This window comes from Heloderma suspectum, chromosome 3 (genome assembly GCF_057233095.1).
Source record: "Heloderma suspectum isolate Gila_16-S chromosome 3, 16-S_ref, whole genome shotgun sequence".
In the NCBI taxonomy this organism is placed as follows: Eukaryota; Metazoa; Chordata; class Lepidosauria; order Squamata; family Helodermatidae; genus Heloderma; species Heloderma suspectum.
The window spans coordinates 252,979,691-252,998,269 of record NC_139460.1 but is presented as its reverse complement, the minus strand read 5'-3'; the positions used below and the strand labels follow the sequence as shown (position 1 = coordinate 252,998,269).

The 18,579-nt window shown below is 42.0% G+C and overlaps 1 protein-coding gene across 50 annotated transcripts in view; it reads left to right on the top strand.

Moving 5' to 3' along the window:
* The window catches only part of ADD3 (adducin 3), a 196,205-nt gene that overhangs the window by 112,033 nt on the left and 65,593 nt on the right, over nucleotides 1-18,579 (top strand). Inside the window, exon 3 of one of the 50 annotated variants that reach the window (XM_084846341.1) lies at nucleotides 7,148-7,340. The exons of 48 other annotated variants lie outside the window; for them this stretch is intronic. The gene's annotated coding sequence lies outside the window, so the exon portion shown is untranslated. Of the gene's footprint in view, nucleotides 1-7,147; nucleotides 7,341-18,579 lie in introns of those variants that run through there. One more of the 50 variants, XM_084846316.1, reaches the window with a different exon arrangement.

The following is an 18,579-nucleotide window of genomic DNA, read 5'->3' as shown; positions in this document are numbered from 1 at the left end:
GCTCTGGCTTCCTATATGCTTCCGAGCTCAATTCAGGGTGCTGGTTTTAACCTATAAAGCCCTATATGGCTTGGGACGGCAATACCTGATGCCACGCCTCTCCCAAAATGAACTTCCCCGTACTCTACATTCAGCATCTAAAGGTCTTCCTCTGGGTACCTCCTCCAGGGGAAGCTCGAAAGGTGGCAACGAGGGAGAGGGCCTTCTCAGTGTTGGCCCCCCATCTGTGGAACAAGCTCCCCAATGAGGTCTCCATGGTGCCAACATTGTTATCTTTTCGGCACCAGGTTAAGACCTATCTCTTTCCCAGGCATTTGGCAGCACATGATGAGTTTTAATCGGTCCTGGATGTGTCTTTAGTTATGGCTGACTGTTCAAAGCTGTTTTTAATTATATGTTTGTGTATATTGTCTGTGTGCTTTTATGTAAATGGCTTTTAAACTTTGTATATTGTATTTTAATGTTTCAACTTCTGTAAACCTCCCAGAGAGCTTTGGCTATGAGGTGGTATAGAAATGTAAATTACAATAACAATAAAAATTTTGTCTTAACATCACCAGTTTACCTTTCTGTGAAATGCGTGTTTTGTGATAGCACCCCTAATACTCCCTCAAATTCCAAATGTGCCCAACAGTCCAAAAAGATTCAAGACCCCCATCCATTGCAGGACTGGATTGAGCTTGAAGTGTAGAAATCATATATCCAATTTAACTAATATAAGGACTTTTTTCTTCTTTTGCAAAAAGACCAAGAATCTTGTGGCACTTTGAAGATGAACAGATGTATTATGGCATAAGCTTCTGTGGACACAGTCCATTTCATCAGATGCTACAGTCTGCATCTGGACTGTGTCCACAGAACTGGACTGTGTGCATGAAATCTTATGCCATAATAAATCTGTTAGCCTTTAAGGTACCACAAGACTTTTTGTTGTGTTTGCTGCAGTAAACTAACATGAATTTCTTCTTTTGGATTTATAAGTACAATAAAGGGGTTCTGTGAAACCTAAATGTAATTAGATTATTTTTATTACCATTAAATATATACCAATTTGTAATCTGCCAATAATTGATATGATGATGACTAAATTAAGTACTTGCTCTAATGAAGGTGGGTAATTGGAGACTTGATTTGAAGACCCAAGCCCAAGATTTCAACAAAAATATATTTGGACCACAAAATGTCTACTCAGTTTTGGCAAGCTTTTTAGGACGGGTTCCTGCCTATTTAAACAAAAACATTATTTGCCAATTAACTGGAAATTGATAGAAACCCTTCCACATGGCATCAACATTTTTAATACTAAGTCTGATACTAAGATTAATAATTAAATTGGCTTCCCAAGGCATCTCCCCCCCATCCCAAAGATACATTTTTATGAATAGGCATTTGTTAAATAGATCTAATCTGATTAAGGTATATTTTAACATAGATCATTGTATTCATAGAATAAGTAACAATAATACTTTAAAATGTAAAATTCCCTGGATAAAAATTTTGAGTTTAGGAAAAATGCTAGCTCTATCTTTGCTATAATAAAGAAATGCGCTTGAGATTCCAAAAAGTACTTTCAGTTTCTCCTTTTTCTTTTTGTAATTAAAAAAACCTTTACTACAATTAATCCCCTTTTCCATAACATATATTTCCATTCAGTATCATATCCAGCAACTATAAAGTCCTCAGGTTAAGTAATTATGCTAAGTTAACACAGACTAATGTAACAAGCCAATACTATTTTCCCCGTCTTCTACTGTATGGCTTTTTAAAAGAATGTCTTGAAATTTGGAACACAAACCATCCCTACCAGGCAGGACAACATGAAATGAATCCTCACACCTGCCCAGGCCATTTCTTTTATTCTTATTACTTTGGAAGATTGATAAGACAATCAGCCAAACCTAAACCCTATAAGGCTTTACACTTTAGGTGCTCACTTGGGGGGTGTCTCCACAAGCAATTTATTCCCAGCTGACTCCGTTTGGAGGTCGTTACGGATATCAGGGAAAAACCAGATTTCCTGAGACTGCTTAAAGTCCCATTCTTTTTCTTAAGTCGGGTCTCCCTGGTATAGTTGCGGTGTGCTCCAACCCCCGCATTTACCCCGGGTACGCTAGCCCTGCCCAGAGGTGTGCCTTTCATTGTGACCCTGGTCAAGGTGTGTTTCCTGTGTGTTTCTCATCTGTGCACAAACCAATTAGTGTCTACTCAGAAATAACTCCCATTGTGGTCAATGAGGCTTCTCCCCTGAATGCCCACATCAGAACTTACAGAGATCCCCCTCAATTGAAATGGCACAATTTAAAGCCCAAATTCCCTCAGTGCTGTAAAGCATGATCTTGAGGCTCCGATTTTCTGTTGTTTGGTTTATTACCTTAAGAAGTAACTACTTCACACCTTTGTTATAGAGTTCATGGGCAGCATCCAGTTAGAAAGGGGGCTGGTTTCCCATCCCTGTGCTCTCCCCACCCCCTTTCCCCAGCACAAGCATATGTGCGTCTACTCGGAAGTAACTCCCATTGTGCTCAATGAGGCCTGTCCCCTGAATGCCCACATCAGAATTTACAGAGATCCCTCTCAATTGAAATGGCACGGTTTAAAGCCCAATTCCCTAAGTTCTTTCATTATAGAGATCTTTCACAGCATTGGGTTACAATGGGGGCTGGTTTCCTGTCCTTCTGTTTAGTGCTCGCTTTCCCAAAAGAAACCCATTAGTGTCTCTTCAGAAGTAACTCCCATTGAGCTGAATGAGGCTTTCATTCTGAATGCCTGCATCAGAATTTTGGGAGATCCCCCTGAATTGAATACAGAGTTTAAAGCACTGATTCCCTGAAGCCTGTAAAGCGCTTTACTGAACCTGCAATTCTCCATGGCTTGGTTTATTGCCTTAGGAAGTAACTACTTCACACCTTCATTGTAGAGATCCTGCGGTTAGAAAGGGGGCTGGTTTCCCATCCCTGTGCGTTCCTCCCCTCTTTCTCAGCACAAGCATATGTGTATCTTCTCGGAAGTAACTCCCATTGTGCTCAGTGAGGCTTGCTCCTGAAATGTAGGTGCATCTGGAGTTTCAGGGGAAAGGAGAAGGGAGGGAGGGGGCAAGCCTCTGTTATTGGTTGAGCAGTCCCTGCCAGTCAGATGGCATTCACTCCAGCCCCTACCAGGAAGTATGTTCTGTGAAGTGATTTTTACTGGTGCAGAGCACTTGCTCATGGAGCTCTTCATGGACCAAAGCACAGCAAAGCAGATTCCTTTTTTAAAAAAAAAATCTGGTACTCCTCCATTCGCTTCCCTTTCTGTTGTCGTGGAGACACGGTTTTAGAGGAAGTTGCTGCTCACCAGAGATGAGGAGGAGGAGGATTTCTCCATTTCTATACTTCCCAATAGCTCTCTGGATGATTCACAACAATTCACAAAAAACGCAAACAACAACATTACACACATTACAAAATATAACATTATGATAAAAATAGTCTAAAATTTTTAACATACAAAATTTAAAACAATTTAAACAGCTAACAACAATTTCAGTAAACAATTTTAATAATAGACCTGTCCAAGACAGCTGACCTAAGTGTCCTATCATATGCCATGGAGGGAGCAATCCTATGGCCGCTAGACAGTGGCTAGACGGCCATAGGATATCTTGTTTTCTGGGGACCGACCTTGGAGCCCGCACTCTGAGGTCAGTTCCCAGAGAACCGACCTCCCCCCACTTCCACGTCACCTCCAAGGCAGCGTGGAACAGCCCCGCTCTCTGCGCTTATACGAGGAGTGCAGAGCGGCCGAAAAGGGGCGTGTCTGGGGCGTTCCGGGGCGGGGAGGGTGGAAACACCTATACGACACATCCAGTGTGTTGTACAGCAGCCTCCTCCCCTGCTCCGCCCTCCCGCAGCTAGACAGCTGCAATTGGCTGTTTAGCCGAAAATGCAGGGCAGGAGAAGCGTGGAGGGAACAATCCTCTCTGTGCTTCTCCTGCCCTGCATTGGATAGGCAGTCACCTCCGAGTTTGGAGGCGGCCACCTATCTGGATAGGATTGCGCCCTAAGTAGAGGGCAGTCTTAACCAGGCACTGAAAGATGACAATGTTGGCTCCAGGCAGGCCTCAGAGATGAGCCAGCAAGTTGCAAATTACAGGAATATTAAGGTCTGACTTTTCTCAGTACCTGAGAACAATTTCTTGACACCTGAGAACATTTCATCTCTTCTGTGTGTAATTCTCCGTGAGAGCAGTGCAAGTGCAAATGCCCTGATCAGTTTTCATCCAGTGGTTGAAAGGGCTGTGTGGGGTGGTGTTGGTAGGGAGAACTCCTTAATTAAGTCTTTAATTGCCAGGAGTTTCTCTGTTTGGAGAGAGAGTAAATAGGTTAATGTTCGTATAGATCTCTTTAAAACAACAGTTGGCAGGATACTATAGATTTTCCAGTATCCAAAACTCAAATCATCCTGCCTTAGATAGCAGAACTTGTAGACTGGGCTAGTGTGAAGTACAAAGACCATGCTTTCAGCAGTTTTGTATAGTAGTTTTGTGCACAGAAAGAGCTCCACCCTGAAACTCTGCCACATGTATTATGAGAAACTGGATGAAAAAGAAGGGTCACCTCCAGGGCAAGATTCTTTTTCAGTACTGCCATATGTGATGAGCATTGGCTTCCTGTTTTACTTTTTTTTAATAGCGCAGCGGGAGGGGTCTCCTGCAATATACATCTGCTGGAGGAAAAAGATAACATATTTTCAGATTCATAAGTGTAGCAAAAATACATTGTCATTAGAGATTATCATTTAAAGAATAATCTTTATATGATGTCACATAGATTTGTTTACACAAGCAAAGGGTACATTCTGAATTCTAAACTGAAATTAGTTAAAAGCTGGAGAAAAGAGACCCTGTAGGACTATTTCATCTTGCAAAAGTAAACAGCACTGTGGTCAGTGGTACTGTATAGGCAGAGTTCATGAAGTTTATAATTCACAGAGTAACTTGAGACAGGAAGGTAAGGTAAGGAGGTATGGCTAAATCACATGATCTGGGAATCCCAGAGTAAATAAAACTTGAGTAAACTTGATCTGAAATAACAATCCTAAATTAACTTTAGTATTGTGGGTGGTATAGATAAGACTCTTAAAATGTTAAATCAACTAAGCATTGATTATATGTTTTGTTTATTAACTGAATATCAAGTAAATACTTGAATGCTTTCTGTACGGAATTTATAAGAATTCGATGATAACTTGTGATGTAGCAGTTCTGCTGTTCGAGACATCGTGGCGTGAACCTTGTGTAAGAGTGGTTTCATTCAATAAAAAATAAAAGGAGCATTTAAAGAGCCTTTTATTCCATCCATAAAGATGCTTTGTGCTGTAGCTGTTGTGTATTTGACAGACCAGTTGGGGAGAGATGCAGCCAAAGATTGTTTGGAAGCATATTTCAATTCTCTTCTGCTAGAAACTTTCCCTTTATCTTGATTTAGCAATGGGAATGGTGAGTTTGAATTTGTGTGAATTATTATTTTTTCATCTGCAGGCTATTTTTACATTAATCCAAATCTCTTCTTTTGCAAAATGTTTTTCCCTCCTGTAGTATTGTGCAAAGTGGATTCTTGACAGGATATCAGACTTACATTGGCAAAGTGTTATAATAAGCCCAGGATTTGATGCGTTTGGTTTAGAAGCAAGTGTTAGCTTTTACTATGTAATCTGTGTTAATGGCTTGCTACATTGGAGATAGGGTGACATCTGCACAAATAATGGCAGTTTTCTATACAGTAAAGAGTTATTCTGGTGCCAGGATGTGCTCCCTATGTCAAATCTGACAATGACTGTGTTAACATCCATAATGCATATGGAAACAACTACAGCTTTAAGCACTGAATGCTATAGTGATAGCAGTGTGGCTATTCCAGTTAACAGAGTTGCCTGACAAATCTCTAAAATGCCACTATTCTCTGTGTTAAGAAACAATAATGTTGCTAATTTTCCCCTCTCACAGAAATTACACTGCAATCTCTCCAGTCTGAATATTAGGGATAGACAATGACTGGTAAATCAACAGTTCTATAGCAGAGGCATGATCAAAAGGAAAATTAGATGATAATCAGGAGATTTGTGTATTCAGTGTTCGGTTAATATGTCTAGAGAACCGCCCAGAGAACTTTGGCTATGGGCGGTATAGAAGTATAATAAATGAAATGAATAGAGGTCGATATTCTGCAATTACTCAGATTCATGAAATCTAAAGGTATAGAAGACTGTGGAGAATACAAAGCATGTCTGAAATCAGTACAAATTAAACCAGATCTGCAAGGTGTACACTTCTGACATAAAAGCAGGCTCAGGCATCATGTTTTCATCTCACTGGAAAACTCCAGCAGGGAATTGTGCATAGTTCTTACACAGTAGTGTCATAAAGTGAATGAGTATAGCTTGAACAGCATCTTATCATCTAGGTCTTCTAGCCAATTAGATAAACCCAGTTGTTAGGCTCTTAAAGTTTGTTTATGTGATCAGAACATGAGCCCTCTTTATGAATACTTTCAAATCTGGCATGGGGGGGGGGAAGGTATGCACAGATGAGAGAAGGGAAGAGGCAGTATTAGACCATTTACTAAGTTAGAACAAGCCTTAGTGAATAGACCATAGATGTCATTTATAATATCTTACTGTGAACATAAAGATAGATAAGTCAGGATATATCAAAGAATAGAAATTTTCAAACACTGGACTTGTGGAAGTTTTTGTGGAACCAGATAGATAAGTGTACAGTAGTAACAGTTTTAAAAGAATAATTCCAGTAAAGATTACAGAGATTCAACAAGAGTATTCTGATACCTGTTAGATATGTGATAGTGAGAGGAGCTTTTTATCACTGCTTGTGGCAATGGAAAACAGGCCAGGCCCTCCAGTTAGCCAGACTGAGACCCTTTGTCTCAGGCTGTGGATTAGGTCCAGGCCCCCCACCTGCCGCGGCTGCTTGGCTTCCATCACTGCAGCTACTTTTACCAGAATTGGGAAGTCAACAACCACCTGCCCCACTACCGTAATCCTCCCTGCAGGATGCTGGGGCACCTTTTACGGCAGCAGGATTTGGCAGTCTCCAATCAACCACCCTATCTCTGCCTCACTCACTACTTCCCTTGCCCTCCTCCATTTGCAGATGCCTGCATACTGCTTCCCCACCTCTTCTGGTTTGGAGGTGGGCTGGAGGCACAGCATTGGGAAGGAAGAGGACAAGAAGAGAAAAACACCATGAAGCAGCAGCAGCTGGGGCAGCGGCATCTGCTTGCTGTTTTGCTGGCTGGCTGGCTGGCTGGCTCACTCACTCACTCACTCACTCTTCCTCCTGCATGGTAAGCAAGTCACAGCCCAACCGGGGATGATGGTGAAACCACAAAAGCCACAACTGGAAAGAGCTGAGAGTCCACCTGGGGGAATTCCCCCAAGACCTGGGGGGCAGGGGAGAAGTTTTCATCAAAATCAAACTGTGTGCAAAGCTTCTATTTAAGCCAGGGGTAGGCAACCTTTTTGGGCCCATGGGCACATTTGGCAATTTGAGAAATTCTTGTGGGTCCCACCACAAAATGGCTGCCATAGGAGGTGTGGCTAATCACAAAGGACAAGTAATCTGCCCAAAAGCATAAGTACAAGGCTGAGATGGGATCTGAGCCCCAACCCATTAAACAATGCCTTTGAGCCCACACTTTTCAATGCCAGGAGAAACATTTCTTGATTTTTTTTTAAAGTGGAAGGGGTAGGGTACCTTGGGTGGATCCCCGGGGGTACACTAACGCCCATGGGCACCCATTGCCTATTGCTGACTTAAGCCATCAAAGACAGAGGAAGTGGCTTTCAAAAGTACAAAAAAGAAGCGGAAAGGGATGAGAAAAAGATCTTGGATCAGTTCAATCCAACTGTGATACAGGTCCCCAGAAAGAGGTGTGCGGGGGAAGCAGATGAGGGAGACCCAACTCACAGCCACATTCAAACATATGATCTCCCCCCCCCTTCTTCCCTGGTCAGCAGTTTCCCCCCTCCTTGAGAGTAAAGGTTATAATATGCAAGTTCCACTTTTCAAAGAAAAAATCCTTCCAATTCAGTGATTTTGCCTGTTCATCTCTCAGCTTGAAAAGTGGACTAGAGGTGAGTAAGCAGCTCCTTTGGGTTGCTTGAGCAAGTTTGGAGGGTTAGAATCTCACCTTTGGCTGGGTGCTAGGCACTGTACAGCTCATGGGCTCAACAACTGCAAGGCACAGGTTCTGTTCCTGTGGGGAAGGTGGCACAAGATGCCAAAGTGCTTTGTGAATCTGTCACACCACCAGCAGCCCTACTTTAAATGGTGGGTGATCAGCAGTGGGATAGGCATCTGTGGGAAGTAAGAAGCAGGAGCTGGAGTTGGGCTGCAGTTGTGTGAATGTGAAGAGCAATACTGGCAGAACTGCATTCAAATCGTAGCTCAGGGTCAGCCTGACCTTGGCCTTAATTTTCTACTTGTGAAATGGAAACAATAACGATGCCCTTCCTCCTGTGATTCCTGCAAAGACTTGTAGAGTAAGAGAGAAATGATTGGGCCAGCCCTGAAATAGGCTAAGGGATTCTGGAAACAAGTGCTAGCAGAATCAACAGTATCCTTAATGAGAAATTATCTCTTCATTCTAAATTGGGGGGTTTGTATGAACATACTTTAAGGGACAGGTAACTAAGGTTAAAGAAACACTTTTTCCACATGATTTTATCCACTTGAGTAGGGTTATGCAAAGCACTGGAAATAAAATGAAATATCAAGACATAGAGGATAGGTCGTTAAATTATGCGATACGGTAACTTGAATCCAGGCTATTTCAGCCAAACAGGAAAGGGGTACTCACAATAGGTTTGAGCAAGATTGGGAATAGTTTACGCAATTCTGGAATAACAAATTTGTTAGTCTTATGTGTGTGCTATACTTAATCCTTAGATATGTAAACAAAAGGCTAACATGGTTACACTAAACAAATTACTGTGATTGATAATCCTTTTCTTTTGATTAAAGGCAACTATCAAAATAAAATGAAATGGATGTTTTGTACTAAGAAATTGAAGTAAATATGTTAAAGGGTTAAATCAAAATAGTTTCAAGAGGCTCGATATGAGAATTCCTACCAAGTGATTGATTATACCAGATAGAGATAAAGATAGATAGACCTGGTTAGTTTGGAGTGGAGGGAGTTTTATTAAATTTTCCTTTTATTTTAATCTCAGAAATTGTCATTATTATTTGCGAGTTGTAATGATATAATTTTTATATATACACTTATTTTCTCTTCAAAATCATCATCATCATCACCATCACAGGTAGTCAAAAATCATTTTACTTACAACTCATTGCTGATTAGGATAGATATACTGTGCTTCAGTGGAGAATTATGAGCTCCACACTTTGGACATTGTAGCCTATCTGTAATTTTTTTTTACATGGACACTTACAGTCAGGGCCAGAAATATTGGAACAAGGATAACTGTTTTGGCAGTTGGCCTCTGTAGACCACCACATTGAAGTTGAAAGGAAACACACCCAGATGGGAGCCAAGCCAGGACTGTCAGCGGTAATTCAAGGGGCTTGACAAAAGAGGGGCACTAACCATTCAGGAAGTACAGCCAGTGGCATACATATACATACACATACATACACACACACACACACACACATTGTTGGTGGCTCATAAGTAATGGAACGAGTGGCTGACAAGCAGCTGCATGGCCAGGTGTGACCTGTTTCCTGGGTACCCCATGACCAATCAAGCAGATGAAAGGCCTGGAGGTGGTTCTGAGTGTTACATTTGCATTTGGTAGCTGTTCACTGGAACCCCCAACATGAGGTCCAAAGAGGTATCCATGTGAGTGCAGGAGACCATCATTAGGCTGAGGAAACAACATAAACCCATCAGAGAGATAGCAAAAAGATTGGGAGTGGCCAACACATCAGTCTGAAACATCCTGAAAAAGAAGGAATTAACTGGCAAGCTCAGCAATGGCAAAAGGCCTGGAAGACCATGGAAGACAACTACACTGGATGACCACAGAATTCTGCTCATGGTGAAGCGGAACCCTTTCAGAACATCTAGCCAGGTCAAGAATGCTCTTCAGGAGGTAGGCATGTCATTGTCAACATCTACAGTCAAGAGACGGCTTTATGAATGTAAATACAGAGGCTTCCCAACAAGGTGCAAACCACTGGTAAAGCTCAAGAACTGAAAGGCCAGATTAGCCTTTGCCAGCAAACACCTAAAAAGCCTGCCCAGCTCTGGAATAAGATTCTTTGAACTAATGAAACCAAGATTAACTTGTACCAGAATGATGGGAGGAGAAAAGTATGGAGAAGGAGTGGAACAGTTCATGATCCAAAGCATACCACATCATCTGTCAAACATGGTGGAGGCAGTGTTATGGCATGGGCATGCATGGCTGCCAATGGAACCGGGTCACTGGTGTTTATTGATGACTTGACTGCTGATAAAAGCAGCAGGATGAACTCTGAAGTGTATAGGGCTATACTTTCTGCTCAGATTCAGCCAAATGCTGCCAAACTGATAGGATGCCACTTCATATTGCAGATGGATAATGACCCAAAACATACAGCAAAAGCTACCCAAGAGTTTCTCAAGGCAAAGAAGTGGGATGTTCTTCAATGGCCAAGTCGGTCACCTGACCTCCACCCAATAGAGCATGCTTTTCACTTACTGAAGACAAGACTGAAGGCAGAAAGACCCACAAACAAGCAGCAGCTGAAGGCAGCTGTCATAAAGGTCTGGCAAAGCATGTCAAGGGAGGAAACTCAGCATTTGGTCATGTCCATGGGTTCCAGACTTCAGGCAGTCATTGACTGCAAAGGATTTTCCTCCAGATATTAAAGGCGATCCTTAAGTTTGAAATGATGTTGGTTTGTTCCATTACTTATGAGCCACCAACGATGGGGGTGTGCATATGCCACTGGCTGTACCTCCTGAATGGTTAGTGCCCCACTTTTGTCAACCCCTTGAATTACAGCTGAAAGTCCTGACTTCGCTCCCATCTGGGTGTGTTTCCTTTCAACTTCTCAACAATACTGTTGTCCCAATATTGGGAAAAAGGCAGGATATAAATAATAATGATAATAATAATAACAACAACAACTTCAGTGTGATGGTGTACAGAGGCCAACTGCCAAAACAGTTATTCTTGTTCCAATATTTCTGGCCCTGACTGTATTTTAGGAGGAAAAAAGAGGTGAGTCAAATCCCTAAATTTGCCAGAGTGATCCTATGTATGTTTGCTTAGAAATAAGTCCCTTTAAGTTCAGTAGGGCTTACTACCAGGTAAGTGGGGTATAGGATTGCATCCTAAATTTACTTTCAACTTTATAAGTGCAAAAGATTGTTAAAATCTTTAGGAATCTCTTTTGTTTAGCCACCTCAAACTTAGCCAATGTATTCTTTGCCAAAATATACCTTACTTCTGAAAGTTCATGTAGCTCTTTTCTGAGGCCAAGCATATAAAATGAAACATTGGCACTTAATACTGAACATTAGTGTGCTTGGTCTTGTGTTATTTCTACATTTTAGTCCTTTAATCCTATTCCTTGCTTCATTGAATACTGAAAATGACATAAGATTTCTGAGTGGTGTTGAGGAAACAGAATGAGAGATGAACTTTAACCTGCCGTCCTGCCAACAAATGTACATTGTTGTAGAAGCAGTAATTCATACAGTGTCAAGGATAGGATGTTCGTAAAAATGATTCATACTTGATTTTGTGTGTGTATATTTGATGATGTGACTGGTATGTTTGCAAGGGAAAGGTGTTTAGCTTGAGGGATTTCAGCATTGATTTCATCAGCTGTTATCCTGGCATAAGGACTAAAGCAACTGTAGGTATGTGTTCAAATACCTGTCTAATTGCCCCAGACAACTGCAAGTTAGCTGCAAGCAGTCAGGATATGTTATAATCCTGGGAAGTATAGGTTACTACATTTTTTAAGGGAGGAGTATTAAGACTTTTAAGGATCCACAATTTTTGGCCAGAAATTAGAATGTTGAGCATCTGCCCCTGCAATGAGAAAGGGAGGTACAAAGCTTGCTGTAACCCTGAGCTGCCCTTCTGTGTACATTTCCCTAAACCTACAAACATCCCTGACCAGGACAATCCATAGGACTCCTTGAATAATACACATATTTCTTGGGCATCCAAATCCACAACACGGGAAACCTTCTGATTCACCCAGTCTGTCAAAGCTAGCTAAAGTGTATCTCTTTTAAATTAACCCTTTCCTAGCCCCCAGAGGTGCGAAGGAGTCTTTTCCTGTTTACATGCTGCCTGGTGAAGCTTCTTGGACACCCAATCCCTGCTGCCCCTATCGCCAACTTAATAAAATGGAATTTTATTCCCTTGTCGTTTTTTATTCCCTTGTCATTTGTGTCCTCCATCACCTGGGTATGCTATCACACAGAATCCCCACTGCCTCTCTTGACCAAACAAGAAAGCTGAATGTTTTCCCACTCTCCAGGTGACCCCTACATTGGGTGAATGACCTTGCCTCAGAGAAGTGTAGTGTAGGATTAGCAAGCTACTGTTTTCTTTTCTCTACCCTCTGATTTCCCTTCTTGTCTCTTACTATATTCCTTTAATAAACATGTTCTCTTAATTTGGACTGGAGATTTGGAGTATGAGTATCCAACCAAAGTCTAAGAGAGAGGTTTTCTCTCCCCACCTGCCTGACCACTTGGTCCTCACTACCAGAGCCTATGGGTAAGTAGGAGGAATACCAGCTGCCTGCCCGTGATGATGGGAGGATTCCGTTGTCGCTACCTCAAGCCCAGGCTTGAGTTCTGGTGGAGCCCTCCGCAGAGTGAGAGGATAGAAATGGGAAGTGGCAGACTACCAAGCTGACAGGCGCCTGCGCAAGCAGCCTGCCTCACAAGAGCAGCTGTGGCACAGGGAAGTAAAATCCCATCACACTTGCCCTTTTGGCGGTTACTCAACCATAGCGCTCCAGGTGCCTTGGCCACCCACCATCCAAGAAAGTCCCCACTTCCCTTTCCCATGGAGAGCTTCCACTTTTGGCTGCTGCTCAGCTAAGGTGCCCTAGTCGCCTTGGGAACGCAGCGACCAAACAACCCCCAGCCTTGGAGCTGGGGAGCGAAGTTTGCTGCACAACTGCTGGACACTCTGCCCACCTCTGCAGTTCTTTACTTGGGAGGAAGGCTGGGGTTTGTCAGCCTTACCATGGATAGCCTGACTTTTTTCATCAAACTTGATATGCTGCAGAGCTAATGTAAATAGTCCAAAGGCAGGGCTATGGTTTCAGTTTTCTGCATAGATCATTTGTGCTCTAGCCTCCTTGAATGCCTAGGGCTTCAAAATAGACTAGGTTATCTCTTAGAGCTTTGTGGAAAGAAGTTTGGTAGGGCAGTAGTTTGCCCACGCTGCCAATATGGCAAGATACATTGCACTTGTCAAAATGTGAACCTTTTGTACTTAAGATAGAACCTGAAGCTGGGCTGTCTCAGCTGATCTTCAAATTCTGGGAAGCAGGCATCTTGACCTTTGAGAGGTTTGTCAGAAGCATTGTGGAAGTCCAAAAAAAGCTCATTCTCATTCCATCCATGTGACTTTGGCCAATCAGAACAGCTTTTCCATGGTAACCAAAGTTAATTTGGTATTTGAAATATGACAGTAAAAGTGGGGGAGGGGCGAGCAGAAAGGAATACATCCTTTTTTTATTGAGTTAGGATGCTTCCAGACAGAGGGTTCCTAGCACTGCCAGTCAAAGCCATTGTGCAGCTATTCTGTCTTTTTTGGGGACAGAAGGTTTACATGGGAGGGTTACAAGTGGAAGACATCATAGTCTGGACCCTTGTAAAATTCTATAAACGAGGCAGGGCGACTACAATAAAGCACCCTTGCCCTAGTAGAAACAAAATTGACACTTAACATTATTGACTTCAAAAAAGCCACTTCCTGACAATGGAGAAATTCATGCCACATTCAGATTACATGATAAGCCTATGTAGTTAGGAGAGAAGTAAAAGCCAATTTTTACCAAGTGAGGGCAATTGATACTATTTTATCTCATATACAATATAAGGCTATATTTTCCAGGGTTCTTATGTACTTATTATTTTATTTATATATTACACTTATATCCTGCCTTTTTTCCTCCAAGGAACCCAAGGCAGTGTACATAATTCTCCTCTCCATTTTATCCTCACAACAACAACCCTGTGAGGTAGGTTGGGTTGAGAGTCTGTGACTGACCTAAAGTCACCCAGTGAGCTTCCATGGCCAAGTGGGAACTAGAACCCAGATCTCCCAACTCCCAGTCCAACACTCTAACTACTACACCACGCTGGTTCTTAATTGTGTGGAGAGCCTCCATGGTTATAGAACTCATTCCTTTTCAGACTATTGCCCTCCAGAAGCAGAGGGTGATGCAAATGTGTGAGGAGGGGGCAAGGCTAGTGCACTCCCTTTTTCTCACACAGATTCTAAACAGATTACGAATGCTTGGTTAGGGCTAATATCTCATCATAAGGTAGTTGCAAAAATAAAATCACCTTATGGAAAATTTCTAGTAATAACTTCAACAGGCTTTTTGGTTTTTGCATAATTTGTAATTGTAGTTCTATTCCTTCTCTGAAGCAGAGTTCTTGGCTGAAATCCTGTGACAAACAGTGGGAATTCACTTCCTGTAAGGAAATTCTGTTTTCAGTTTTTTATCTCGTTGAAGCAACCATGAGTGAAAAATAAGCTATTAAACCATTAGAATAACAAGTGTCATAACTAAGCCAATATCTTGTTCAGAGTACTGTCCTAAAAAAAGTGTTGGTTGGATTTTAGAATGGGTTCAGTAATTGGCAGTTGGATTGAATTTAGGGTGTATTCTCATCGTTAGCCAAAGCATAGCACCACAATTAACCCGCAGAGCTTCCTGCTACTGTTTCCTGTAGTAAAAGTGACAAAAATAAATGTAGTAGTTTTAAAGGTGCTTCACAGTCAAAATCCTCAATCACGTCACTTGAAAAACTTAGCGCTCCAAATGGTTATTGAAGAACATGAAAATGTCATTGTAAAGTACCATGAAAAACCTCTCCAACATATAACGTCTTAAACAGACTCAGTGATTTTTCTGTTTACTACTCATTGTTGCTAACAGTGAAGCTTCTGCAGGGCAGAGCTGGAACAATCCTAGGCACCTAGGAATCTCATGCTGGTGCCTAGAAACTTGGATTTTTAAATTTTATTTATCCCTATTCAGGAATTAAAACACAAATATAAGAATTTTAAATACTTGTCAAGCCTCTTTTGTAAGATTAACTATGACACACACATGTATTTACTACTCCTTCAGTTGACTCATAGTTTCAAAATCTAATTTTACTGAAATATACATTTGCCACTGTTGATCTCTAATAATCTGAAATTTCTGAATTTTCATTAGCTTTATTGTAATAGCTCAAAAATAAGTATACTTCCACAAATGCTCCTATTTTTGTACGCATCATAAATACTAATAAATGCCACCTTTAAAAATAAAATATAATGTTACTATTCCTTTGTCCATCAGCCTAATCCAGTTTTAGATTTTAGACTTGGATAGGGATTTGTGTCTTTATTTTTTATATTCTGTTAAACATTATAACAGTTCTATGGAAATAAGATTTTTTAAACCACGGTTTAGCTAATGTAACAGATAACAATCCTGAGCCTTATAAATGTAACTTGATTTTGTTCACAGTACTAAGCTGCTTGATACATAAATGAGACATTGCACATAACTTACATATTATCTGATGTTACCAACAGTATAATATTTTTCAGTGGACTAATTTCTCATATTCTGGTTCCAGTAATCAACTGTATGGTAAAAACAGTAGAACAATCAATTGATGTTCATACGTGTATGAACCAGCGTTAAGTTTGAGCTGTGTGCATAATTGTCACAAAGTTCTAGATTATACCTTACACTCTCAGTCTGTGCAAGCATTTCTGACTAACTCCAGGTTTGTGTGAACTGGACAGTCATAGATATAATTGGTAGTAATTCCAGTGATTAAGGTGGCACATTTGCCAACTTCCAGAGTCACTGGAATTGCTGCCGCCTAGATCTGTGACTTCTCAGTTCACACATTATATTTGTCCATATGAGCACATATCGAAGGATGCTCAGGACTGTTTGCATCAATGAAAACAAATGTATTGTTTGAACTGATCATATAAGTAAGCTGCTATTATAGGACTTAATTCAAAGCCTATTCAATTCATTGAGTTAATTCCCATCCCATAACTTGGTACTGACTTTGATACAAATTTTAATGCAGAAATTGATGTTTAGAATTTTTCTCTTTGTCAAGGAGGTTGAGTGAGTGCCAGGCCTCCCCTGTGTTGGACGTGATGGAAGAAATTAGAATTTCATTATGTGGTTGGCACTGACTGCAGATCCTCATGGATTCTCACAAAAGAATTTCTGTTCAGAATCTAAAATAGCAAGAAAACTCATATGTTTGCAACCGGTTTCCATGGCAGCTTTGTAAACTGATGTGAACAGGCAGAAGGAATAATTGCACAATGGCGAAATTTCTCTGTTTTCTCTGTTTCATAGTTTGTCATTCTGATTCTGCATAATATAGTGTTTTTCTCCATCATAGGCCTATCAGTGGCAAGGTTGGCTGGGTGTATTAAATTGTAATGCAAGGAAAACAGTGTTTTTCAGTTGAGTAGATATTTCTTTTAGTACCTTCCCACACCTTTCCTGTCATGAGCCTCAATTCCACATCACTGTTAGTATGCCAAGGGTTGATTTCCTATCTGTCCATTTCAGTTAGTAAATAATTAAAGATATTTGTCCTGAAAGTAACAGGTGACTTGCTATTTCACAGATATTAGCTGCAGAAACTTCTGTAATATTTTGCATATACTTCAGAATGTATATTGCCCAGTCTCGAATCTGCCATTTTTGGGCAAGGTGATTGAGTGGGTTGTGGCGATACAGTTGAAGGCACACTTGGAAGAAACCAATTATCTAGACCCATTTCAGTCGGGCTTCAGGCTTGGGCATGGGACAGAAACGGCCTTGGTCACCTTGGTGGATGATATGAGGAGGGCTCTGGATAGGGGTGAATGCTCCTTCCTTGTTCTCCTCGACCTCTCAGCGGCTTTTGATACCGTTGACCACGGTATCCTCCTGGACCGCCTGGAGGGGTTGGGCATTGGAGACACAATATTGCAGTGGTTCCGGTCCTTCCTCTCTGGCAGGTACCAGAGGGGGGCACTGGGAGAGGAGGTTTCAGACCCGTGGCCACTCACTTGTTGGGTACCACAGGGTTCCATCCTCTCCACGATGCTATTTAACTTCTATGTGAAGCCACTGGGGGCTATCATCAGGAGGTTTGGGGTGCGGTGTCATCAGTATGCGGATGACATGCAGCTCCACCTCTCGTTCAAATCTTCACCAAGGTTGGCCGTAGAATCCCTGTCCAAATGTCTGGAGACGGTGAGTGGCTGGGAGGAATAAGCTGAAGCTGAACCCTGACAAGACCGAGGTACTTTTGATGGGAGACAAGGGGAGGCTGGGGGATGTTGACCTGGTGTTGAATGAGGTATGGCTACCCTTGAGAGACCAGGTCTGCAGCCTGGGGGTCCATGGAGGCTCAGGTGTCAGCTATGAGCCAGACAGCGCTGTATCAACTCCATCTGATATGGTGGCTGCGCCCCTTCCTTCCCGACCATCTGCTGCCATCGGTAGTACATGCCCTGGTCTCCTCTCGTTTAGACTACTGTAATGCGCTCTGCGTGAGGTTACCCTTGAAGACGGTTCAGAAGCTGCAGCTGGTACAGAACGTGGCAGCTCGCCTGATTAAAGGCAGCCGCCGGCAAGATCACATCACTCCAGTGCTGAAGGAGTTGCACTGGTTACCAGTGGTTTTCCGGGCCAAATTCAAGGTGTTGGTTTTGACTGTTAAAACCCTATATGGTTCCGGCCCAGCCTATCTTAAGGAGCGCCTCCAGCAACACCAGACAAGCCGCTTAACAAGATCAGCCTCGGATGGCCTTCTCTCTGTCCCATCAGCCAGGACAGCTAGACTGGTGGTGATGAGGGAGAGGGCCTTTTCTGTGGTGGCCCCTACTCTGTGGAACTCCCTCCCTAGGGAACTTCACCATGCCCCCTCTTTAATGAGCTTCCGCCACGCATTAAAAACGTGGTTGTTCAGACAGGTATTTGGGGTGGGTTAGGGTATTTAAGAAAATGTTTTTATTGTAGAATAGTATTGTTTTAAACTGCTTTGTACATCGCCCAGAGTGGCTGGGTGACCAGCCAGATGGGCGATTGATAAATTTAATAAATAAATGTTTGAGATCACAGAAATTGCTGCACATTGAATCAGTGAAGTACAAGCTCATCCATATTGCTCATCCATATTGCTCATTTCAAGCAGGCATAAAGTTGTGTTTCTCTTCAAGGAAAGACCACTGGCAACAGATGAATTGCTGTTCTGAAGAAAAGCTAACCACATGTTTCTTGCATACTCACGAGATATTTTGAACAGGTAGAAGCTGTTTTGTGCTTGCTTCAGGCAG